General features: G+C 36.6%; 1 long non-coding RNA gene across 1 annotated transcript; it reads left to right on the forward strand.

Annotated features, from left to right (window-relative positions):
• The first annotated feature begins 422 nt into the window (after positions 1-422).
• Positions 423-26936, forward strand: LOC123334718. The gene is made up of 2 exons (XR_006552776.2): positions 423-676; positions 26548-26936. It is a non-coding gene; the product is annotated as an uncharacterized LOC123334718 (long non-coding RNA).

Below are 26936 nucleotides of genomic sequence, written 5' to 3' on the forward strand. Positions count from 1 at the left end.
CTTTTTATAAATGGAGTCCTGGGATATCAGAGTGAGAGAGTCAATTCCTGGGCAGATTGATAAGAAGTCCGGGGTCTCCGAGGAGGAAAAAGGGGTCTGGGGCTCTCAAGGAGGAGGAAAGGACAAATATCTTTTTTCTACATTCTTTAGTAAGGATTATATAACAACAATGTATCCTGCTTGAGGACAGTTTATCCTTCTTGAAAACCTGACTAATCCTATTATCTTAGAATGTGTATTATGGGAGTGGCTGGTAAGATCTTTCTATTGTTAGTTCTAATCCTGTTATCTTAAAATGTAAATTGTGGGAGTGGGTCTAGAAAGATCTTTACAACCTTCAGACATTTTTTTGATTTATTGTGATAAGCAATTGAAAAAATATATAACTCCCTCTTCTAAGACTAGTGAGGGGGACAGTTTCTGTCTCCCTTCTAATATCTATGTCAGAAGCTTTCTCTGCCCCTTTTCATACTTTAATAAAACTCTGCTACAAAAAGCTCTTGAGTGATCAAGCCTGGTCTGTGGTTCCAAAGCTAAATCTTGAATCTGACACAGTAAGCTATCAAGAGCACTGAAAACAAACAGAAATTCAGCACCAGGAAATTCTGAGAGCAAAGTATAAGACACCAGCAATAACAACTGATAACTGCAATGTTGAGAAATTTTATAGCTAAAGGTAAGTGAGATAAATACACAGGTAATTAAACATATTAACTGTAAGTAATTTTTTTAAGGTTCTCCAAATAAACAGAATCAATCTCTATGTGAAGAGATTTATTATAAGGAATTGGCTTGTGTGATTATGAAGGCTAAGAAGCTCAAAATTTGCAATTTTGGCATGTTCAAGACCCAGGAGAACTGATGGTGTGGATTCAGTCCTAAGGATGGCATACTGGACACTGAGGAGAATCAATGGCATAGTTCCAATCTGAAGGGAGGAGATTTGGGAGAATTTATTGTACAGATGAATCCCATGGATGGAGGAGCTTGGTGGGCTACAGTCCATGGGGTCGCAAAGAGTAGGACATGACTGAGCGACTTCACTTCACTTCACTTCATTGTACAGATGAAGACAGAAGGCAGTTTGCTGGAAAATTCCTCTTGTTCGGGAAGGTCAGTCTTTTTGTTCTAAGAGTTCCTTCAACTGACTGGATGAGACTCATCCATATTATGGAAGACAACCTGCTTACTCAAAGTTAACCATTTTAAATGTCAATCTCATCCAAAATCATCCTGCAAGTTGACACATTGTTAACCATCACAGTAGGTAATACCACATTTTGTTTACCCATTCATCTATGGATGGACGTTTGGATCTTTTCCATTTTTTGGCTGTTGTGAATAATACTGCTATGAACATGGTGGTAAAAATACCTGTTTGAATCCCTTCTTTCAATTATTTTGTAATATACATTCAGAAGTGGATTCGCTGGATCATATGCAAATCTATGTTTAATTTTTTGAGGAACTGGCATAATGCTTTCCACAGTATCTACATCATTTTACATTCTCACCAGCAGAGCACAAGTTTTCCAGTTTCTTGACATCCTGGTCAAAACCTACTATTTTCTGTTTTTGTTTGTTTGTTTTGCTTTTTAAAAAATAGCCATTTTAATGGACTTAAAGTGGTGACTTACTGTGGCTTCTATTTTCATTTCCCTAATAAGAGTCAGTGTTGAACATCTTTTCATGTTCTTATTAGCCATTTGTATATATTCTTTGGAGAAATACCATTTCAGTTCTTTGTCCATTTTACAATTAGGTTGTTTATTTTTATAATTGAGTTATAGGCGTTTTTAATACATTTTGAATATAAATTCCTTATCATATATTTTCTCCCATTCTGTGGACTGCTTTTTCAGCTCTCTTAATAATGTCCTTTGATGCACAAAGTTTTTATTTTTGGTTAAGTCCAAATTTATCTAGTTTTTCTTTTGTTGCCTGGGTTTTAGTATCATATCCAAAAATATCATGAAGCTTCTTCCTCCCTGTGTTTTCTTCCAAAAGTTTTATAGTTTTGGGTCCTCTTATGGTTATATCTTTTATCCATTTTGAGTTAATTTTTGTATATGGTGGAAGGTAAGGATCTCATTTCATTCCTTAGCATGTGAATATCCAGTTTTCCTAGTGCCACTTTTTGAAAAGACTGTCCTTTCTCAGGATTGAATTTTAGAAAGTGGAAAAATCAAGAAGAAAATTAACCTGTGGTTAAGAGAGATCAACTTCAAACTAATAAAAGATCCAACTTCTCAATGATATCAGAAAGCTTACTAATTATTAATTGATTTTCTCAGTAAAAACTATGACATAAATAATTTAAATTAGTGCCAACTTTATACTGATTATTATACACATACTTTTGTTTTATTCTAAAGTCCCTGTAGTAATACTCTGCATATGCTTTTCCTAAATTATTATTGTCTATTTCATATTTTACTGAATCATCCTAACTGTTCTTTTGTTATTTTTTTTCCTATGAATCTTTTTCCTATCAAATCCATTCTTTAAGCTCTCAAGTCAATTAGAATAGCTTTCTCATTTTAACTAACATACACTGAAGCTCTTACCTTTAGATAATCTGCAAAAGTGTGCTAGTGTGTTATACTCCCTTTCTAGAACCATTACTGAAGATGATAAAATCAATAGCTGAAGAGCTGCTGCTGCTAAGTTGCTTCAGTCGTGTCTGACTCTGTGTGACCCCAGAGACAGCAGCCCACCAGGCTCCCCTGTCCCTGGGATTCTCCAGGCAAGAACACTGGAGTGGGTTGCCATTTCCTTCTCCGATGCATGAAAGTGAAAAGTGAAAGTGAAGTCGCTCAGTCGTGTCCGACTCTTGCGACCCCATGGACTGCAGCCTACCAGGCTTCTCTGTCCATAGGATTTTCCAGGCAAGAGTACTGGAATGGGGTGTCATTGCCTTCTCTGGCTGAAGAGCTAGATAATTCCAAAGAGTGATGAATGTACAACAGTTCTTTAGACTGATGATATCTAGTTCTAGCAGAAGTTTATAAAGCTGTTGATCAAACATTGATGTCACCCCAAATGTAAAGACTGGAAAGGCATGAAGTTCTTAAGATTAATTTAAAAAATTCATTTCTCATACATTTATATATCAACCTCACTTTAGATTCTTCCACTCAAAGACACTGGAGTGACTATGTTTGCGCCCATAACTTTATCCTCAAAGGACAAAATAATTTGCCTTATTGCTAACAATAGAGTCCCATCTTGTTTAAGAAAATAAAAGATATCATAGCGTTTTGTCTATCCCTATGCTTATTGGGATTAGTGTATTTGAAGGGAGAGTGAAAAAAAAAAAATGAGAACCTGAAATTGTGTACACTTTTTCAGCTGCCTACTTTTTAAAATATACATCCAGCAAGCCATTACAAAGGAAACTTCAAAGTTCAGTTCAATACAATCCATTTGTGTTTGTTTTCAAAGTAGCTGTATTTTAGACAGTTAATAAAGTGTCTATTTACCCTAGTAGGTGGAGGGACAGATATGTGTGCAAATCTAACTCTGCAACTGAATGAGAAGTCCAGAAGTCAGAAAGTCCATCTAGTCTGGTTTTTAAAATTTATCTAATACAGAGAGCAACTAAAAATCATACCAATGAAATTAGAGTGGAAACTTGTATGCAAAAATCTTTAGGAATGATGATTAAAATATACTTGGGGTAGGGGTGACCATATTTGTAATATTTCTATTGTAGTGAGATATCAGCCAATAAGAAATCCTATATACACATATTCAGAAGCCAACATTACCAGGTACCAAGCACAGTCAAAACTTTTCTTTTAAATTTTACCTTAAAAATTAGCACAGGAAGCCAAAGTCTTATCCTAAAGTTTTAAGCAACAATAAAAGTAAATATGAACATAGATAAGACTCTGAAATATGCTGTAACTCCTTTGGGATCATGAAATAATACAAATAAATCAAATATATTGTTAGATTAATTCAGGTTATGGTGATTAACAGATAAAGTCCATGACTATTAGGTTATAAAATTATTGGTGCAAACATTAAAATTTTCAATAGTTACAGTGAGATTAAAGCTAATTTGTAATTGGTAGTAATGAGATCAGAATTTGCTTTACTATGACATAACTAAAATGCACTAGAAAGGCAATATAATATAATGAAATAGTGACATGGGGATTCCCTGACTTAATAAATTAATTGAAGGATTCTACAGACAGAGTGAGCATTTACTACTGGAAGCACTGATGCTGAAGCTGAAGCTCCAACAGTTTGGCCACCTGATGCGAAGGGCCTACTCATTGGAAAAGACTCTGATGCAGAGAGAGATTGAGGGCAAGAGGAGAAAGGGAGGACATAGGATGTGATGGTTGGATGGCATCATTTACTCAATGGACATGAGTCTGAGCAAACTCCGGGAGAGTTTGGCAGTTCATGGGGTCATGAAAAGTCAGACATGACTTAGCGACTGAACAACAATCCAGAAGAAAAGAGACAAACATACTCCAATGGTTTGTTAAACAAGAAATTCATAATAGGCAAACTTGAAAATGAGGTATAATCTGTCATCTGATCCTGATCTATATAAACTAGCTATTTCCATTGGAATATTGAAATACACATTTTAAGTAGATATTTATGGCTCAGCTGGTAAAGAATCTGCCTGCAATGCAGGAGACCTGGGTTCGATCCCTGGATTGGGAAGATCCCTTGGAGAAGGGAAAGGCTACCCACTCCCAGTTTTCTGGCCTGGAGAATTCCATGGACTGTATAGTCCACCGGGTCACAAAGGGTCGGACACGACTGAGTGACTCTTACTTTCACTATGGTTGAAGTGGAGAAAGGAGCAATGAATAGAGATTTAAAGTCTCATAGTTAAAAGCACAGAATTATTTATTTTGGACTTCCCTGGTGGCTCAGATGGTAAAGCATATGCCTACAATGCAGGAGACCCAGTTTCGATCTCTGGGTTGGGAAGATCCTCTGGAGAAGGAAATGGCAACTCACTCCAGTACTCTTGCCGGGAAAATCCCATGGACGGAGGAGCATTGTAGGCTACAGTCCATGGGGTTGCAAACAGTTGGCTCAGACACGACTGAGAGACTTCACTTTCACTTCTTTCTTTATTATCTATTTTATTCCTATTTAAACTAATCAAGTGTGACAGCACAACTTGCATATAATAACACTATAGCTGACATTTAATAAACAAATATTAATTGAATGAGTAAATAAAAAGCAGTACTTTTTCCTAATACAGTTTTGTAGCCTCAAGGTTGTTAATTTATAAATTAACTTTCATTCTTAATATCTGGCTATCCCAGTAAAAGAAATACAATTAACAAGAGTGAACCTCTCCCCTTCAAATTTTCTCTGACTCTGTTCTTTCTCTTAAATCACAACCCCAGCATGTAGTGTTATTTGGAAATGAAGTCTGATGTTTTTATTAATTTTTATTAACTGATCATTTGGCATGTACCTGCATTATAGTTGAAAAATAAATCGAATATGTCATATTTGCTTTTCTGACACTTGAAAACGTGGAGTAGTTTTCAGGTGACGGGAGTAGAAAAATAGCTGTGAGAGGCAAGTAATATTTAATATTTTGCTCCATTTTTTTTTCCTTTGGTCACCCATCCCTAACTGAACTGACAGCTTAGAAATGTCAATTCTAAATAAAAATTTACTCACATGGGGCTTTGGTTAGCAATCTAGGGTCATGCAGATACTTTTGGTTGAAAATCTAGATAAGAATAGAAAAGGAAAATAGAAGAAATCCCCAATATTCCTACTTTCTCTTTTCATCCTTCATGTGGTAAAATTAGTCTAGTTCTCAGGACAAAGATCATAGCGCCTCAAAATCTTAGATATGTAGCCTGAGGTAAAAAAGAAAAACACAGAGTAACTTTTCTTATACCAACTTCATACAGATCAGATAAAATTAAATAATACAGGATAGTCATAGACAATAATGTCACTGTGTAATTTTTCACAGATTTTGTCTCATGAAATTTATCCTAAATTTCATTCTCTAGCATTCATTTTATTAAATAATAATTTTCAAAGTTCAAGAAAGCTCTTAAAGTTACTTAGATATGCTTAAAATAATTCCCCATCTTTCTTTCCAGGTTTCATTGATTCTATTAATCAGTCAAATACAATAGATTTATTTTTCCAAAAAATATACCTTAACAGCTTATTTTTATTTATAACACAACCAATTTTAACACATGTGCATTGTGAAGGGTGAACTTTTGATTATGTGTGAAAAATCTATGGTAAATGAATAAAAAGACACATGTATTCTTTAAAAAGGAAACCATGCACATTCAAAGGGCTCTGCAGGTAGGGCTAATGGTAAGGAACCTGCCTGCAATGCAGAAGACATAAGCAGCACGGGTTCGATCCCTGGGTAGGGAAGATTCCCTGGAGAAGGGAATGGCAACCCACTTCAGTATTCTTGCCTGGAGAATCCCACGGACAGAGGAGCCTGGTGGGCTACAGTCCAAAGGGTACAAAGAGTTGGACACGACTGAAGTGACCCAGCAGATATGCGTGCACATTCAAAATAAAAGGGGCACACTGATTATCAGGAAAGCAAACTTGATTGACAAAGAATTTGAATATTCATAGACTAAAATATGGAAAATTTTACTCATTTTAAAAGCCAACCAAAAGAGATGCATAATTATTTTAAAATATATTGATAAAATATTTAAATTATATGTCACAGAAATTAAAATACTTGGAATAAAAAGAACTACTAAATAATGCAAACTTAAATATTAGAATAAGTTATAATTGTTTATTTTTTATTATATTATGATACTATTGTCAGGAATCACTCATTCTTAAAAACACAGTTTGTCTTTATAGAGTATAAGATATTTCTAAAATTATAATGCATGTGCTATGATGAGTTCTGTCCTCCAGAGGGCAGTGCAGTACAAACTCAGAGGGCACAGAGTGCACCAAAAAACCAAATGTTAAGTAATTTCATTTTATTCTAGTGGTAATGAAAATACAGAAAAAGTCCCAGGATCTGCTGTAATGCCAAAATTCCTGACTGCAAGATATAAAGTGTTGCAAATTCTCTAATTAGTTTGACCATGTGTCAATCATTTCAATTTCTTTTACTGGAAATTGTTTTTCAAAATGAATTAATTGACAAAATTGATCTTCTGTTGGTTGAATATGGCATCAGTAGATGTTTTTTTAAAGAAGATAAAGTGGTCCTGGGACTCTTCAAGACTTTGATACACATGGTATGAGTTCCTTATAAAAGAAGTATTTCTCTACTTCCAATACACAATAGAAGGCACACACTTGATTTTATGAATTTGGTTTTTCTTGCTTATGGCTCTCCAAAAATATTTTCTAAGCTATAAGTTAAATCTGTTTATAGCAAATTATAAAGCAAATATAATTTTTATAGTTCTTGGAAAACTCCTAAAACCTCTGAACTACTATTGAGAACTATTCAGCAATACAAATAATACAAATAAAGAACTAGTGTCCAGCATACAAAAATGGCTCCATAAAGGCTGCATGTGTGAGCTGAGGCTCAGTCACTCAGCTGTGTCTGACTCTGTGACCCTATAGACTGCAGCTGCCAGGTTCCTCTGTTTATGGATTTTTCCAGGAAATAATACTGGAGTGGCTTGCCATTTCCTCCTCTTTGGGAACTTCCTGATCCAGGGATAGAACCCATGTCTCTTGCATTGGCAGTGGATTCTTTACCACTGAGCCACCTGAGAAGCCCCCAAAAATGTTAGTTATGGTTATTATTAAATATATATAGAGATTTTTAAAACTGTGATTAAAAAACTCCCAACAAACAAAAGTCCAGGGCCAGATGGCTTCACAGGTGAATTTTATCAAACATTTAGAGAAGAATTAACACCTATCTTCTGAAACTATTTCAAGAAATTTCAGAGGAAGGAATATGCTCAAATTCTTTCTATGAGGCCATCATTACCCTGATAACAGAACCAGATGAAAACACCACACACAATAAAAGAAAATTACCATTCGGTATTACTGGTGAACATAGATGCAAAAATCCTCAACAAAATACTAGCATTCTTAATCCAACAGAACATTGTCATACACCATGATCAAGTGGGATTTATCCCAGGGATGCATGGATTTTGCAGTATCTGCAAATCAGTGCGATGGCACCCCACTCCAGTACTCTTGCCTGGAAAATCCCATAGACGGAGGAGCCTGGTAGGCTGCAGTCCATGGGGTTGCGAAGAGTCGGACATGACTGAGCGACTTCACTTTCACTTTTCACTTTCATGCATTGGAGAAGGAAATGGCAACCCACTCCAGTGTTCTTGCCTAGAGAATCCCAGGGACAGGGGAGCCTGGTGGGCTGCCGTCTATGGGGTCGCATAGAGTCAGACACGACTGAAGTGACTTAGCAGCAGCAGCAGCAGCAAATCAGTGTGATATATCACAACAATAAATTGCATAAAAATCATATAATCATCTCAATAGATGCAGAAAAAGCTTTTCACAAAATTCAACAGCCATTTATGATAAAACTCTCCAGAAAGTGGACATAAAGGGAACATACCTCAACATAATAAAAGCCACCTATAACAAACCTACAGCTAACATCATACTCAATGGAGAAGATCTGAAAGCATTTCCTCTAAGATCAGGAACAGGACAAGGATGTTCACTCTTGCCACTTTTATCCAACATAGTTTGGAAGTCATAGCCATGGCAGTCAGAGAAGAAAAATAAATGAAAGTAATCCAAATAGGAAAAGAAGAAGGAAAACATAACTGTTTGCAGATGACATAATACTAAATATAGAAAATCTGAAAGATACTACCAGAAAACTACTGGAGTTCATCATTGAATTTTATAAAGTTGCAGGATATAAAATTAATACATAGAAAGCTCTTGCATTCTATACACTAACAACAAAAGAACAGAAAGAGAAATTAAAGAAACAATCCCATTTACCATCATATCAAAAATAATAAAATACCTGGGAATAAACCTACCTAAGGATGCAAAAGACCTGTAATCTGTAAACTATAAGATGCTGATGAAATAAATCAAAATGACACAGACAGATGGATATACCACATTCTTAGAAGAATCAACATTGTTAAAATGACTATACTACCCAAGGCAATCTACATATTCAATGCAATTCTTATAAAATTATCAATACCAAAAGCATTTTCACATGCTTCCTAGGTGGTGCTAGTGGTAAAGGATCTACTTGCCAATGCAGAAGATACAAGAGATGTGGGTTCAATCCCTGAGTCAGAAAGATACCCTGGAGGAGGAAATGATACCCCACTCCAGTATTCTTGCCTGAAAAATTCCATGGACAGAGGAGCCTGGTGGACTACAGTCCATGGGGCTGAAAGAGTCAGACACAACTGAGTCACTGAACACAAACACAGATTAAACAAGCAAACAAACAAACAAAAAAAACACGTAAAATCTGTACAAAGACACAGAAGGCCCCAAATAGCCAAAGCAATCTTGAAAGAGAAAAATGGAGGTGGAGGTATCAGGCTCTCTGACTTCAGAGTATACTGCAAAGCTATAGTAACCAAAACCAAATGGTACTAACACAAAAACAGAAATACAGGTCAATGGAACAGGATAGAAAGCTGAGAAATACGTCTACCCACCTATGGCCAATTAGTCTATGACAAAGGAGGAATGACTGTACAATGGAGAAAAGACAGTCTCTTCAATAAATGCTGCTGGGAAAACTAGACATACATTTAAAAAGATAAAACTAGAACATTCTTTAACATCATATACAAAAAAAAAAAAAAAAAAAAACTCAGAATGGATTAGAACCTAAATGTAAAACCAGATACTATAAACCTCTTGAGAGGAAAATATAGGCAGAACACTCTTTGACACAAATCACATCTATATCTATTATAATGTCTCCCAGAGTGGTGGAAATAAAAACAAAAATTAACAAGTGAAACCTAATTAAACTCAAAAACTTTTGCACAGCAAAGGAAACCACAAATGAAATGGAAAAACAAAAACAAAAACACAACAGAATGGGAGAAAATATTCTCAACCAACAAGGGATCAGTCTCCAAAATTTACAAACAGCTCATGTGGTTCAATATCCAAAATACAGACAACCCAATCAAAAACTGGACAGAAGACCTAGGTAGATATTTCTCCAAAGAAGGCACATAGATGGCCAACAGGTACATGGAAAGATGCTCAACCTTTGCTAATTATTAGAGACGCAAATCAAAACTACAATGAGATATCACTTCACAACAATCAGAATGGCCACCATCAAAAATTTACAAACAATAAATCCTGGAGAGGGTGTGGGAAAACAAGAACTCTCCTAGAACGTTGGTGGGAATGAAAACTGATACAGCCACTATGGAGAATAGCACAGAGGTTTCTTAAAAAACTAAAAATACAGCTACCAGATGATTGAGTGGTCCCAGTCCTGGGCATGCATTTGCAGAAAAGCATAGTTTGAAAGGACACACGCACCCCAGTTCACTGCAGCACTGTTTACAATAGCCAAGACATGGAAGTAACCTAAATGTCTATTGATAGATAAATGGATAAAGAAGATGTGATACATATATACAATGGAACATTACTCAGCCTAGAAGGATGATGGCGAAAGTTGCACAATGATGTGCTTGTACATAGTGTCACTTAAATGAACAGTTAAATGTGGTTAAAATAATGTTTTATATTATGTGATGTTTATCATAATAATAAAAAAAAAGAATGAAATAATGCCATTTGTAGGAACATGGATGGACCTGGAGATTATCATAAGTGAATTAAGTCAGATAGAAAAAGGCAGACATCATATATCACTTATATGTAGAATCTATAAAGAAATAATACAAACAAACTTATTTGTAAAGCAGAAATTGACTCAGAGAATGCTCTTATGGTTATCCGGGAGAATGGGTGAGGAGGAAGGATAGACTGAAAATTTGTGATTTACATGTACACAATGCTATATTTAAAATGGATAGCCAACAGGACCTACTGTAAAGTTAATTAAAAATTTAAAAACTAGATCTTTAAAAAATATATAGCCATATCTGTCTATATATGTATACTTACACAGACAGATCTTAAAAAGCAAAACCCCCAAATGTTTCTATTTCCTTCTAGTCATTGTATTTTGCAAACATCAAATTAAACAAGTAATTTAGGTTTGTTGTAAAGAATTTGACTATATTTTCTATTTACCTGTAACAGTATCTAAGCCTCACCCTATTTTTTCCCCTCTTGCCCCACACCTGAAAAAACCAATAAGAAAGCCAAGCTGTCTTGAGTTCACATTATGCAAGAGGAATCCTCACTCCGTTGCCATTCCCTAACTACAATGAAATCAAAGCTACTGCCCCTTCCTACTCTTGCAAGTCATTTTTAGACCTACTGGAGAGCCTGCCCTGCTGTCCCCAGAAAGCCCCATTATGTGCATAATAAATCTTTTCATACCCTATTGGTACAGTTGTGTGGCATTACCACTTTCCACATTCAGATTAAATTTTGGATGGGTGTTGATCCAATTCCCCATGGGTAAACCACAGACTAAGTTTGAGAGCTGTCTTTTTGATGCATTTCTCCAAATTTATGCATTTTCTCCTTTTGAAATAGACAGTTCATCTATTTGATAGGGAAGTTCATTTTTTTATTATTGTTTTAATACAGTTTTCTCCCAAACTATGAAAATCCTATGAACAAGAGAGAATTGAAAAATTCTAGGGCCGAACTCTTATAGTGAAAAATATTTTGAACAAGTCTCATGAGAGTCCATTTAAACATTTAATCCCTCAGTAAGCTTCAAATATCCTTTGAGAACTTGCACCATGATTCACCTCCATTTTCAGAGACTTACTTTATGAAAAATCTCTTTTGAGGTGTGATAAAATAACAGGACAGAGAGCCACAATGCAGAATTCTTGCTAAAAGACTTTGAGCTTGAATTTAGTAACATCTGCCTCTGATCACAAACTCATAAGGAGATTGAAGTGGAACATTTTAAAGAATATCACAAGAATAGTTACTAATATTTAGAATGTGTGAAATTTTACAGCACAAATGACCCAATTTCTTTAATAAATACACCTCATTAAAAGAGGGAATTGCTAACTTTTAAAATATGGTATACTTACATGGAATATTACTCAACCTTCAAAAAGAAGGGAATTCTACCATATGTGACAACATAGATGAACCTTAAGGACATAATGCTAAATGAAATGAATATGTCACAGAAGGACAAAGGCTGCATGCTTTCCACTCTTACCAGGTATCTAATGAAAGTAACAGAATATTTCACTCCCAAATATGCCTCCTTGGCATAAAGATTATTTGAACTGATAATTTTGAGAAAAAGCAGACACAGGAGGGGATCTGAAAATAGAGTAGAAGCTACTTTTTGGAAGAGAAATTTACATGTGTAAAGGAAATCTCCATTTGTGAGGACGTCTCCCTCTCCACAAGAAGAAGAGATGGATGACTATTTCACAGAAGAATCTTATCACTGGAAGAGACATTAACTTTTGTTGCGGTTGTTGTTCAGTCCCTAAATCCTGTCCAACTCTTTTGCAACCCCGTGAACTGTAGTCCCCCAGGATCCTCTGTTCATGGTATTTCCCAGGCAAGAATACTGGAGTAGATATCCATTTCCTTCTCCAGGGAATCTTCCTGACCCAGGGATTGTCTCCTGCTTTGGCAGGCAGATTCTTTACCACTGAGTAAACAGGGAAGCCCATGGTAAACATTACCTTCCTTGTTTAATGTGACTTTCCTGGTACCAGTTTCTTGTCCCTATCCCTCAAAGTTGCTCATTTTGTATTTAGTCGAAGACAGTATTTCAACTGCTGGCTTAGCATACTTCTGAGAGTTATTCATTTTCCCCTGGGTATCTCCCATGTGTACACAAAGTACTGTTGCTGTTCATTCACCAAATCATGCATGACTCTTTGCAACCCCATGGATGGCAGCAAGCCAGGCTTCTCAGTAATTCACTCTCGCCCAGAGTTTGCTCAAATTCATGTCCATTGAGTCAGTAATACTACCTAACCATTTCATCCTCTGCCAGTCTCTTTTCCTTTTCCCTTCAATGTTTCATAACATCAGGGTCTTTTCCAATAAGTCAGGTCTTCACATCAGGTAGCCAAAGTATTGGAGCTTCAGCTTCAGCATCAGTCTTCCTTCTAATTGGATACACAGGGTTGATTTCCTTTAGGATTGACTGATTTGAACTCTGTTCAGTCCAAGGGACTCTCAAGGGTCTTCTCCAACACCACATTTCAAAAGCATCAGTTCTTCAGCATTTAGCCTTCTTTATGGTCCAAATCTCACATTTGTACACGACTATGGAAAAACCATAGCTTTGACTATATACACATTTGTTGGCAAATGGTGTGTCTGCTTCTTAATATGCTGTCTAGGTTTGTCATAGCTTTCCTTCCAAAGAGCAAGCATCTTTTAATTTTATGGCTGTACTCACCATCCCCAGTGATTGTGGAGCCCAAGAAAAAATCTGTCACAATTTTCACTTTTTCCCCATATTTTTGCCATGAAGTGATGGAACTGGATGCCATGATCTTAGTTTTTTGATTGGTGAATTTTAAGCCAGTTTTTTCACTCTCCTCTTTCACACGCAATAAGAGGCTCTTTAGTTCCTCTTCAGTTTCTGCCATCAGGGTGGTATCATCTGTATATCTGAGGTTGTTGATATTTCTCCTAGCAATCTTGATTCCAGCTTTTGATTCAACCAGCCTGGCATTTCATATGATATACTTTTCATATAAGTTAAATAAGCAGGATGACAATACAGCCTTGATGTACTCCTTTCCCAATTTTGAACCAGTCTGTGTACCATGTCTGGTTCTAACTGTGCTTCTTGACCCGCACACAGATTTCTCAGTAGACAGGTAGGGTGGTATTTCCACCTCTTTAAGAATTTTCCACAGTCTGTTGCTGTGACCTACACAGTCAAAGGCTTTAGTATAGGCAATGAAGCAGAAGCAGATGATTTTTCTGAAACTGCTTTGCTTTGACCATGATATAATGAATGTTGGCAATTTGATCTCTGGTTCCTCTGCCTTTTCTAAATCTAGCTTGTACATCTGGAAGTTCTCCATTCATGTACTTTGGAAGCCTAGCTTGAAAGATTTTAAGCAGAACCTTGCTAGCATGCGAAATGAGCACAAGTGCACAGTAGCTTGCACATTCTTTGGCATGGTGCTTCTTTGGAATTGGAATGAAAACTAACCTTTTCCAGTCCTATGGCCACTGTTGAGTTTTTCAAATTTGATGACATGTTGAGTCCAGCACTTTAACAACATCATCTCTTAGGATTTGAAATAACTTATCTGGAAGTCCATCACCTCCACTAGCCTTATTCATAGTAATGCTTCCTAAGCCCTATTTCATTTCACACTCCAAGATGTCTGGCTCTAGGTAAGTGACCACACTACTGTGGTTATCTGGGTCATTAAGATCTTTCTTATATAGTTCTCATGTGTATTCTTGCCACCTCTTCTTAATCTCTTCTGCTTCTGTTAGGTCCATACCATTTCTGTCCTTTATTGAGCCTATCTTTGCATGAAATATTTTCTTGGTATCTCCAATTTTCTTGAAGAGATCTCTAGTCCTTCTGATTCTACTGTTTTTCTCTATTTCTTTGTATTGTTCACTTAAGTGGACTTTCTTATCTCTCTTTGCTAATCTCTGGAACTCTGCATTCAGTTGGGTATAGCATAGCATAGCATAGCATAGCATAGTGAAGTCGCTCAGTAGTGTCTGACTCTTTGCAACTCCATGGACTGTAGCCTACCAGACTCCTCCATCCATGGGATTTTCCAGGCAAGAGTACTGGAGTGGGGTGCCATTTCCTTCTCCAGGGGATCTTCCTGACTCGGGAATCAAACCCAGGTCTCCCACATTGTAGGCAGACGCTTTACCGTCTGAGCCACCAGGGAATATCTTTCCCTTTCTCCTTTGCCTTTCACTTCTCTTCTTTTCTCAGCTATTTTTAAGGCCTTCTCAGACAACCACTTTGCCTTGTTACATTTCTTTTTCTTTGGGATGGTTTTGGTCACTGCCTCTTATACAGTGTAATGAACCTGTCCATAGTTCTTCAAGCTCTCTGTCTACTAGATCTAATTCCTTGAATCCATTCCTCATCTCCACTGTATAATCTTGAGGGATTTGATTTAGGTCATACATGAATGGCCTAGTGGCTTTGCCTACTTTCTTCAGTTTAACCCTGAACTTTGCAATGAGGAACTTATGAACTGAGCCACAGTCAGCTCCAAGTCTTATTTTTGCTGACTGTATAGGGTTTCTCCATCTTTGGCTACAGAGAATATAATCAATTTGATTTCAGTATTGACCATCTGGTAAAGTCCATGTGTAAAGTCTTCTCTTGTGTTGTTGGAAGTGGGTATTTGCTATGACCATCATAAAAGTTTAAATCAAATAAATATGCAAAGGACTCTTTTGCCATAACTCTTTGCAAATATTGGGGACTTATTAAAAAATGAATTATGAGTATGAAATTCATCAACAAAATATTTTCAGTATATATAACATTCCATTTCTAATGTCTGGTAAATTCAAATAATACGAAGGCATTGATATGCCAACTTAAACATAGACTTATCTTTGTTCACAAGACAATGTAAATGGGCAAAGTACATGGAGCTAGACTTAGTAAAGACACATGATTTGAGAATTCTGATGAGGAATGTTGAATCCAAAATCAGAATCCATTTTTACCATAGGCAGTCTGCCCTGTCTTTAAAAAAAAAAAAAGTTGCTGTTACACAGCCATCTGCTCACATCCCAAGCTGTTTACCTGGCTGTTTGCTCTACTTGTCAGAATAGCTCTTCAATATTCTCACCATGGCATGAGGGTCAGGTACCCACCTGGTGCTAGTGACCCAGGGTTGTTTTTCTTCTGCTGCTAAATTTTTTAACTTATATCAGCTTGGGACTTGGAGAATTCAGCTGTCCAGTTGCAGCATATTATCCAGTCACCCACTCAGGGAGGCATCCCTTCTTCTGTGTCCCTAATCCAACTCTGTTGTTCTTTCCATTTAGAACTGACAATACAAAATGTTGATATGTGTGTTATAAATAAACTAGCGAGGAAGTAAAATGTTTACCAACCTGCATCAGCATTTTCCTACATCAGTCTGACTTGAAAGGATGAAAACTGATTCAGCTATGCAAGGCATTATTATTATGGTTGTTATTGTTTCTGTTTATTTGACCATTTCTTTTTGGTGGGATGAACACTAGTGGATATACCCTACTGTTTTTGTTGTTCAATAGATAATGTTGTGTCCGACTCTTAGTGACCCCATGGACTGCAGCATGCCAGGCTTCTCTGTCCTTAAGATAATGTTACATTAAATTTAATCCATTCATAACTAAGTCTTATTAAAATGAATACCCATAGGTTTATTTCTTCGCCAACTCAGTTCAATGAAATTGCATTGAGTACCATATATACACCAAACTTGGGATTAAGTGCATGGGAATACAAAGATCATTAAGATGTGATCTCTCTCAAGAGGCTTATAGTTAATCTTCCTGGGTTAGATTGATGGTGAAACATGATGGATTACGGCCATGTAATCAAATAACTGTGGTAGAATATGACAAATACATCCTAGGAATAGTGCAGGTCGTATACAAATAATTTAACAATACTTAGAAGTATCAGTGTCCTATAAGCCTATGACTAAACAAATGCATGGAGAAGGCAATGGCACCCCACTCCAGTACTCTTGCCTGGAAAATCCCATGGATGGAGGAGCCTGGAAGGCTGCAGTCCATGGGGTCATTGAGGGTCGGACACGACTGAGCGACTTCACTTTCACTTTTCACTTTCATGCATTGGAGAAGGAAATGGCAACCCACTCTGGTGTTCTTGCCTGGAGAATCCCAGGGACGGGGCAGCCTGGTGGGCTGCCGTCTATGGGGTCGCACAGAGTCAGACACAGCTGAAGTGACTCAGCAGCAAACAAATGCAAATGATATAAAAAGAACAAACACCTCAAAGTTTCAGATGTTACATGCTGTTCTCATAAATACATTTGATTAAAAAGTTAAAGCTGCAATGTATAAATAGTATATACTGGACACCTTTGGCTATTTAGACTAGAATTATTTAAAGCTACATAAAATAAAAAGATCAATCTTTAATGGTCATTAGCCATATTTGAAGTGCTTAATGTGATTATTGGTTACTGCACTGGATGACACAGGCACAGGGCACTTCCATCATTACAGAAAGTTCTACTGGACAGTGCTAAATTACAGTGCCAGGGTCTATAGCAGCCCCTTTCAGCTTAATGTGCAAATGAATTCCCTTGGTATCTTGTTTACATGTTAATTCTGGTCAGACGGATGGCATAGGGTTTGAGATCCTGCAGATGGTGACTGCAGCCATGAAATTAAAAGACACTTACTCCTTGGAAGGAAAGTTATGACCAACCTAGATAGCATATTCAAAAGCAGAGACATTACTTTGCCAACAAAGGTCCGTCTAGTCAAGGCTATGGTTTTTCCAGTGGTCATGTATGGATGTGAGAGTTGGACTATGAAGAAGGCTGAGCACTGAAGAATTAATGCTTTTGAACTGTGGTGTTGGAGAAGACTCTTGAGAGTCCCTTGGACTGCAAGGAGATCCAACCAGTCCATTCGGAAGGAGATCAGCCCTGGGATTTCTTTGGAAGGAATGATGCTAAAGCTGAAACTCCAGTACTTTGGCCACCTCATGCCAAGAGTTGACTCATTGGAAAAGACTCTGATGCTGGGAGGGATTGGGGGCAGGAGGAGAAGGGGACGACAGAGGATGAGATGGCTGGATGGCATCACCGACTCGATGGACGTGAGTCTGAGTGAACTCCGTGAGTTGGTGATGGACAGGGAGGCCTGGCGTGCTGCGATTCATGGGGTCGCGAAGAGTCGGACACGACTGAGCAACTGAACTGAACTGAGCTGCCAATAAGCTCCTGGATGACACTAATGTTGCTGGTTCTTTGATCAAACTTTGTGTAGCAAAGTTTTATATTATTCTATTAACACCAATGAGGTGGTAATGTGTCAAATGTTTTTTTCCCCTAGTTACCTCTTTTAATTAAAGCAAGGAAAAGTTAGATGATTACTATATTTTTAATAGAAACAGTTTTTCCTCTAAAGTCTTGATATTATATTCTACAACTCAAACATATATATAATAAGGTCTCTACATTTTAAAGACTTTAGCCCTAAAACCTAAAATAGAGCAAAAAACCTAAAGTAGAGCAACAAACTTAAAGTATAGCAAATAACTATACACAATCTATATCCTTCCCATTCTGATTCTTGGCATTTATGAATCTATTAAAAAATCAAGAAAGTTTCAAATTATTTTTAAATTAAATTGAGTTATCCATCTTAAATACAATTCTAATGTATTTAACTAGTACTCTAATAATGGCACATGCAGTTTTCTCCTGTGATTAGTTCATTTCAAAGCTTTACTTTCCTCAATATAGTTTTTCCTAGTGAAATTACAAGTGATTTCAAAGAAAAATAATTTAAACTTAAAAGAGACTCATTTGTGTTCTAAAAAATAGGGTTGTTGTTATTTAAGAAGGAATGAGAAATGAAAATAGCCCAAATTCCTTGCTAGTAATAGAATGTGTGCCACTTCTATTTCTGTTCCCATTCACTGTCTTATAAAACTAAATGAGGAACACCATTTCAATATCAGTTCAATGCATCCAGTTCCCCAAAACAGATGAGGGATTGTATCAGTTTTCTCTCAATATTTCAGTTCCAACAAGATTCTCTGAAAAGCTCTTCATTAAGTTTTTTTTTTTTTTTTTGATTGATTGATTCATTTTTTTTGAAAAAATTTTTTTAATTTTATTTTTAAACTTTACATAATTGTATTAGTTTTGCCAAATATCAAAATGAATCCACCACAGGTATACATGTGTTCCCCATCCTGAACCCTCCTCCCTCCTCCCCCCACATTCCAATCCTCTGGGTCGTCCCAGTGCACCAGCCCCAAGTATCCAGTATCGTGCATCGAACCTGGACTGGCAACTCGTTTCATACATGATATTTTACATGTTTCAATGCCATTCTCCCAAATCTTCCCACCCTCTCCCTCTCCCACAGAGTCCATAAGACTGTTCTATACATCAGTGTCTCTTTTGCTGTCTCGTACACAGGGTTATTGTTACCATCTTTCTAAATTCCATATATATGCGTTAGTATACTGTATTGGTGTTTTTCTTTCTGGCTTACTTCACTCTGTATAATAGGCTCCAGTTTCATTCACCTCATTAGAACTGATTCAAATGTATTCTTTTTAATGGCTGAGTAATACTCCATTGTGTATATGTACCATAGCACATTGCTTATCAGTGTGGCCTCTAATCCTATGTGGAAAAAAAGCAAAACAAACAAAAACTGTTTTCTTTTTATCCTTCTTTTATTTTGGAAGTGATTAGACATTAAGACTTCCAAAATCTCTTGGAGACATTGTAATGTCCTCAAATTGTGCCTTAAAGACCTGACAGTATTAATGCAAATAACCCTTGTAATATATGCCCAAGGAAAATGGTTCTATTAATCATAGAGTCACAGAGAACTTTTATAAAGTCATATTATGTGTTTCCCATCTCTACTGAAATTATCCAGGTTAAAAAGTTAACACAAACAGGAATCTTGTTTCCTACTAACAAACTAAAACATAATCCATTAGTTCACTCTTCAAATGCTTTCCAATCCTATTAGAAATAGTTACTGATTTAGATGGGTTTCCTTGGTGGCTCAGTGGTAAAGAATCCATCTATCAATGAAAGAGAGGTGGGGTCAATTCCTGTATAGGGAAGATCCCCGGGAGAAGAAAATGGTAACCCTCTCCAGTATTCTTGCCTAGGAAATCCCATGGACAGAGGAGCCTGGCAGGCTACAGTCCATGGAGTCACAAAATGAGTAAGACAGGACTTAGTGACTATAACAAAAACAACTGATTTAGATAAAATATCATGAAGAGGAAAGTGTTTAGGTGTGTGTGTGTGCATGCTCAGTCATGTCTGAACACTCTTTGCAACCCCATGGACTGTAGCTCTCCAGGCTCCTATGTCCATGGTGTTCTCCAAGCAAGAATACTGGAGTGAGTTGCCATTTCCTTCTCCATGGGATCTTCCCAACCCATGGATAGAAACCACGTCTCTTGAGTCTCTAGTCTATCCCTTCTCCAGTGGATCTTCCTGACCTAGGAATAGAACTGGGGTCTCTGGCATTGCAGGTGGATTCTTTACCATCTGAGCCACCAGGATTTGGGGGATAGAGCCAATTATGGCTAGACTGGGGAAAGTTACAGTTAAGCCCTTAGTGAGAGAAAATATGCTTGAGGTGGTACAGAGAGCATTGCTTCCATTTGGTCTTCTGAAACAATCCTGCTCTTTTCATTTCTTTAAGCTGTCTAGGTTAGAAGAAAAAGCTGTAGGCCAAACTTCCTATTTATATTTGCCCATCTGAAGACATTCACAAAGACTTCTGTTTCATTTGTTTCTCACTTTAATCAATAGATACACGCCATTTTAGCATGAAAATAATGATGAAAAGGAACAAAGGGAAGCAAAGGTACAAAGAATAGAGACCAGGGGTGGATGGGAAGCAAGCAAGCAAACAAACAAAAACTCTGGAAGAATTTGTTTCTACAGGTTAAAAAACCAGAATGAAGGTAAGGGGAGGGTGATTTACTAAATTAGGTTTCCTGAATAACCTGCTCTTTGTTCTTAGAAATAGGTAGGAGACAAGGTCTGAGACAAGTAGGATTCCCCTTCTTTAGCTGTGTTTCCTTACTGTTTTAATCTATATTAATCATTTTGTGGAACAGAAATAATTGATGAAAGAGTATAATTTTCAAAATGATTGACTATTACTTATGATGTAGAGAAAGAATTTCTGTCAAGCTGACTGACTCACTAAAGGAGACAATTTTCCTCTATAATAAACTGTTATGATAAAAGTGACCAGAAGTCAACATAATGTCTATTTCTTCAGGTCCTCAATAAACACAATTAAATGCTTCCCTTCCCCTTCAATGAATCACCAGGTTTGATAACCAGAGAGAATAGAACAAGTATGGAGCAGTAAGTAGGATTTCCAATATGATCTAGTAATTTTTTATATTCAGGTTGCCTATGAGCCACATTAATATTGATGATTCAGGGATTACAGATGTCTATTTTTTTTTCTTAAGAGTGTGCCAGCTAGTGGGATTCATAGCTGTTCTCCTTATGCAAGTAGGTATTTTTCACACACACTTTGATTTGAAGGGTTTCTCAAGTTTCCTCCTATCCAACAGTCGTTTTCTATTTATTTATCAAAGTGCTACTGTACTTCACTACTTTAGGAATTCTATGATTTAAAAACAAAAACCAGATAGAATGAGACAACCAAGATATTTGGCCAAGATCATGAAGCCAAAATTTATGTTTTTGAGGAAGATAAGGAAAGAGTGAAAATTTTTCTTCTTTATTATTAGCAAAGGCTTTAACCCAAACTCCCATATGTAGATAGCTGTGTTAGATCACTTGAGAGACTTGATTTATATTGATCGTTATTTATTTGTTTTAAACTCATTTGTTTTTGCCTCACAGACTCAGTGATTTCTTTTCCTTGGGGATAATATGAATCTTGCACAGCTTTCTCAAAACAGAAGGCCTCTCCCAGGTGGGATGTAGCCCTAGTCCAATTTACCTAAAGTGTGTAATACATTAGTAAAGCTGCTATGAACACTCATGTATAAATATTTTTATGGGCATTTATTTTAACTTCTTTAGATAAATATCTAGGAAAGGAGCTGCTGGATCATGCAGTAAGCATGCATTTAACTCCAGAGATGCTGCCAAACTGTTTTCTAAAGTGGTTGTCCCACTTTAAGTAGCCTCACCAGCAGGTAGAGAGTTGCCTCACACTTTCAACAATACTTGTTACAGCAAGTGATAATTGGCAACAGATGAGTGGCTCTTTTATATTAATATAATGATTAATATAATTTTATATTAATATACTAATACTACTCAGCAACAAAAAGAAATAATCTACTGATACAAAACAACATGACTATATCTTAAAAAATCTTGCCAAGTAAAATAAGCCAGACAAAAAAGGATACAGAGTACATGAGTCCATATTTCTGAAGCTTTAGAAAAGGCAGAACTAACCTACAGAGACGAGAAGCTTTTCAGTGGTTGCCTGAAGCATAAGGTATGCGGTGATGGAGGCAGGGACATAACTCGGAAGGACACAGGGACCTTGTGTGTGGGTTGATAGAAATAATCTATATTTTGAATGAGATGATAGTTACATAAGTATACATCTATCTCAAAATGTAACAAGTTTATAGTATTTATATAGTATTTATAGTATATAAATAAATTTTATATAAATATTCATTTTATTGTATGTATATTAATCTTAAAACAATTTTGTTTTTAAATGAAAGGAAAATCAATCTAGTTTTGAAAGTTAAAGAAGGGGAGAAGAGAGAGAAGGTGAATCCAAAAAAGACCAGTATTCAAGAAAAGCTTCAGCTTGTAGCAGAGTGGCCCTAAGGAGGCTTGAACTGCTCTTGTTCCTAGAATGTGGTGTGGGGAGTGAAGCCCAAGGTCTCACTGGAAGCCAAATCTGTCTGAATTAGTTGACAAGATAGGTGTCTGGCTGTTAAGGTAGGAAAGATTCTGTGAAGGACAGAAGGGAAATCTCTAAAATCAACTTCTTCTGGTTCACACATGGGCTTTGTCTGAACCTAGTGGTATTAGCCTCTTCCATTGGCTTTGTTTCTTTGTTCTCTTTGGTTTTAAATATTTGCATCCTTTTGATGGATTTCCTAAACCAGTCTCTCTCCCTAGTCCTGGTTTTTGTGTGCAATTTCCCTATTTTGTCATTTGGAATATGATAACAGAGCTTTGAAAATCTTTCTGCTATTGGTATATCCAAATATCTATTTTTGGGGGTGCCTAATAATGCAAATCAAGTAATATCATTTTTATTATGATTCATGATAATTCATATGATTCATGATAATTCATGAATAAGTCAGAGGAATTTTATACTACAGTCTTGATTTCAGCTAGAAAATACTGAGAAGCAAATATTTAGTTGAATACTTTCAAGAAATACCCTTTCAGAAATAAATACTGTTTCATAAATAAATTTTAATTAACTGTGGTACAAAAATGGAGTTAAACAGATTTATGTTTATTTTATCAGAAAATGAATATAAAATATTGACCATATATTTATATATAAAAGATTATTTTTCTGTGTGATTTGTGTACATGTGTATAAATACTGTTTTTGCATTTGTAAATATTTTTATATGTACACATTTTCAGCATAACATTATTTGAATTTGTCATTATTTTCCAGTGTGACTGGAAAGTCACTTTAAAAGAAAAATACTGTTGACTTTTGTTTTTCTACTTTAGACTTTTAATTTTTCCTTGCATGATATTCAGACTTCATAAGTGATAAAATTAAAGAATTATTAGTTTCAAACTTCCTATATTCAATGAATTTTAAATGTAAAATATCTATTATAAAAACTCAGTCTTTAACGATGCTATGTACAAACAAAATTGTAAGATTTATAAAAAGTAACTTTACCAACTCTCAGAGTTTTCTTGCTGCTGCTGCTGCTGCTGGTAAGTTGCTTCAGTTGTGTCTGACTCTGTGCGACCCCAGAGATGGCAGCCCACCAGGCTCCCCCGTCCCTGGGATTCTCCAGGCAAGAATACTGGAGTGGGTTGCCATTTCCTTCTCCAATGCATGAAAGTGAAAAGTGAAAGTGAAGTCGCTCAGTCGTGTCCAACTCCTAGTGACCCCATGGACTGCAGCCTACCAGGCTCCTCCGTCCATGGGATTTACCAGGCAAGAGTACTGGAGTGGGTTGCCATTGCCTTCTCCCAGAGTTTTCTTAAATGACATTTGAACACCAAGTGATTATATTTTATTATTTATCAATTATTTACTAAATGAGACAGTATTGCTTGTTTGCTTTCTTCCTTCTTTCTTTCCTTCCTTCTTAAATTTCAAACAAGCGAGTTCAGTTCAGTTGCTCAGTCGTGTCCAACTCTGCAACCCCATAGACAGCAGCATGCCAGGCTTCCCTGTCCATCATCAACTCCCAGAGCTTACTCAAACTCATGTCCATTGAGTCAGTGATGCCATCTAACCATCTCATCCTCTGTCATCCCCTTCTCCTTCTGCCTTTAATCTTTCCCAGCATCAGGGTCTTTTCAAATGAGTCAGTTCTTCGCATTAGGTGGCCAAAGTATTGGAGTTTCAGCTTCAGCATCCATCCTTTCGATGAATATTGAGGACTGATTTCCTTTAGAATTGACTGGTTTGATCTCCTTGCAGACCAAGGGACTCTAAAGAGTCTTCTCCAACACCACAGTTCAAAAGCATCAATTCTTCGGTGCTCAGCTTTATAGTCCAACTCTCACATCCATACATGACTACTGGAAAAATCATATCTAGACTACCTGACAGAAATACAATTCCTTTCCATGCTCTTTTATATTATTTTTGCTCATCTGAATAGCCTGAAAAAGACAGTATAATTTAGAGAACCTTGCTAAAGTTCCTCTTTTTATTGCTTCTCATTTTATTAGAAAAGTGCTGAATCAACTTAATAGTCATTCTGGAGAATGACCATATACATTATCAACACCAACCTGCACCAAGGGAAAAAAAAAAATCTTTGAATGTTGAGATATTAATTAGCAAATATAGAACTAAAAATGATAGATGTAGTTAAATGCTATTTTTGTTATATCAGTCCAATGCAAGCATTACCAGAGAACAAATGTAAAGGCTACTGAATACTTCTCCATTTAAATGTCATGTGTTATAGCCATCATTAACCAAACTGATTGATATTGCTGATATCTGTATCTGAATATCATTATGCAAATGATTTTAAAATTCTTAAATGGAATAAAATTTCAAAAGGTGTAATCTGAGTTTCTGCCCACTAAGCTAGATTATCTAAACCTAGTGTTGTCCGTTTTACGTTAAAGGAGACTCTCAACTCCTCTTCATTATTTTTTCCTCAGATTGTGTCACTTCTTTGATATCTACAAGTTGTACTGAATGTTTTGTCAGAGCTGGTGTTGACGATAGTGTTGACGCATTGTCTATATGAAGGTCTGTAATGAATTCAGGGCTGGTGCTCAAAGGGTGGTGTATTTCACAGAAAAATACCAACAGGGTCAACATTATGTAAAAATGTACAGAAGGTGTACATAAGATAGAAGGAAAATTACAGATTGTTAATTCAAAGCCTTTATTTAATGTGAAAATATGTTAAGAAGCTGGCACAGGTCACAGAGCAAATTAGTGGCAGAACTGAGTTTGGAGCTGGGGGCTCATGAGGGTCTGCTGCCCTGATGGAAAAGTTTGTTGTTTAGCCCTTATCATTTCCCATGCTGTTACTGACTGTCCTATGCTCTGTTCAACACACGTCTTAATGATCTATTCCAAATTACTGATTAGAAGAAAAAACTTGACTACAGAAAGTCACAAAATTCTAAGGAGGCCTAAGAGTTTCCTAAACATTCTCCAGGACTAGACAATTCACTGTCTTAAATATAACTGCGTAAAATCTGAGACAATGTAACAAGGATCTTCTATATAGATCTTGAATACATCCTTAAGATTCCCATATATCTATTGTCCTTCTCACAGTCTCCTAGAGTAACACAGCTCAATAGTCCTTCCAATATTTTCAAAATTGGGTCATGTTTTTCTTTGTTTCAGAATTCATCTCTCCAGACCTATTAAAAGTTATTCACACAATAGTGTCCATATATCTTTGTCATCGTCACTTCATTCTCGTGAATGTGCTTAATTGCTAATGTTGAACCTCTCACAATTTATTCTATAGTAATAATAATAATTTCAAACACAGACTTAAAATGCAATTTGCTTATGAAAGTTTACATGTGAATAAATACCCCATATAATCTAAATGAGATGGTTCTGAGCAGAAATGTTGATGACCCTTTATTTCTGCTGCTGCTAAGTCGCTTCAGTCGAGTCCGACTCTGTGCGACCCCATAGGCGGCAGCCCACTAGGCTCCTCTGTCCCTGGGATTCTCCAGGCAAGAACACTGGAGTGGGTTGCCATTTCCTTCTCCGATGCATGAAAGTGAAAAGTGAAAGTGAAGTCGCTCAGTCGTGTCTGACTCCTAGTGACCCCATGGACTGCAGCCTACCAGGCTCCTCCATCCATGGGATTTTCCAGGCAAGAGTACTGGAGTGGGTTGCCATTGCCTTCTCCGAACTCGTTATTTCTAGTCCTATCAATTTGTTTCTGCAAAATCACTCTAGCAGAAGACTTAAAGGGAAAAAAAAGAAAGGCAAGGGAAATTGGTGTTTTTTTTTTCCTCTATACAAATACAATCCAATCCTGATGATTGCTTCATGCTAAACTTATTTTACGTATATATTATTTAATATTTTAAGGACACTGACGGAGGAGAAAGAAGGAGAATATAAAAACAACATGCAGCCAGAAATGAAGAAAACTCTGAATCAACTGTCTTTGTGTAGGAGATGAAAGCACAAGAACCCTACCACCTTGGCATGCCATTCAGTTACATCACTGTAAATAAGAATATAAGATTTGAGTCAACATCTTGGAATTCAGATTTACACTTTCTTTTTTGGTTCTCAATTACCTTAAGAAAACTTATCCAGATTATCTACATTAGATCATACAGCCAGGCAACAGTTTTGTAGTATTTGTCATTGTTATCGTATGTGTGTGGGTTGTCATTCCAGGTGGCAAGACTGGACAAAGGTAATAGTTCAATGTTTTGGATAATAAATCATGTAAGGCACTACTTCTTAAA

The sequence above is a fragment of the Bubalus bubalis genome, chromosome 8, assembly GCF_019923935.1.
Source record: "Bubalus bubalis isolate 160015118507 breed Murrah chromosome 8, NDDB_SH_1, whole genome shotgun sequence".
In the NCBI taxonomy this organism is placed as follows: domain Eukaryota; kingdom Metazoa; phylum Chordata; class Mammalia; order Artiodactyla; family Bovidae; genus Bubalus; species Bubalus bubalis.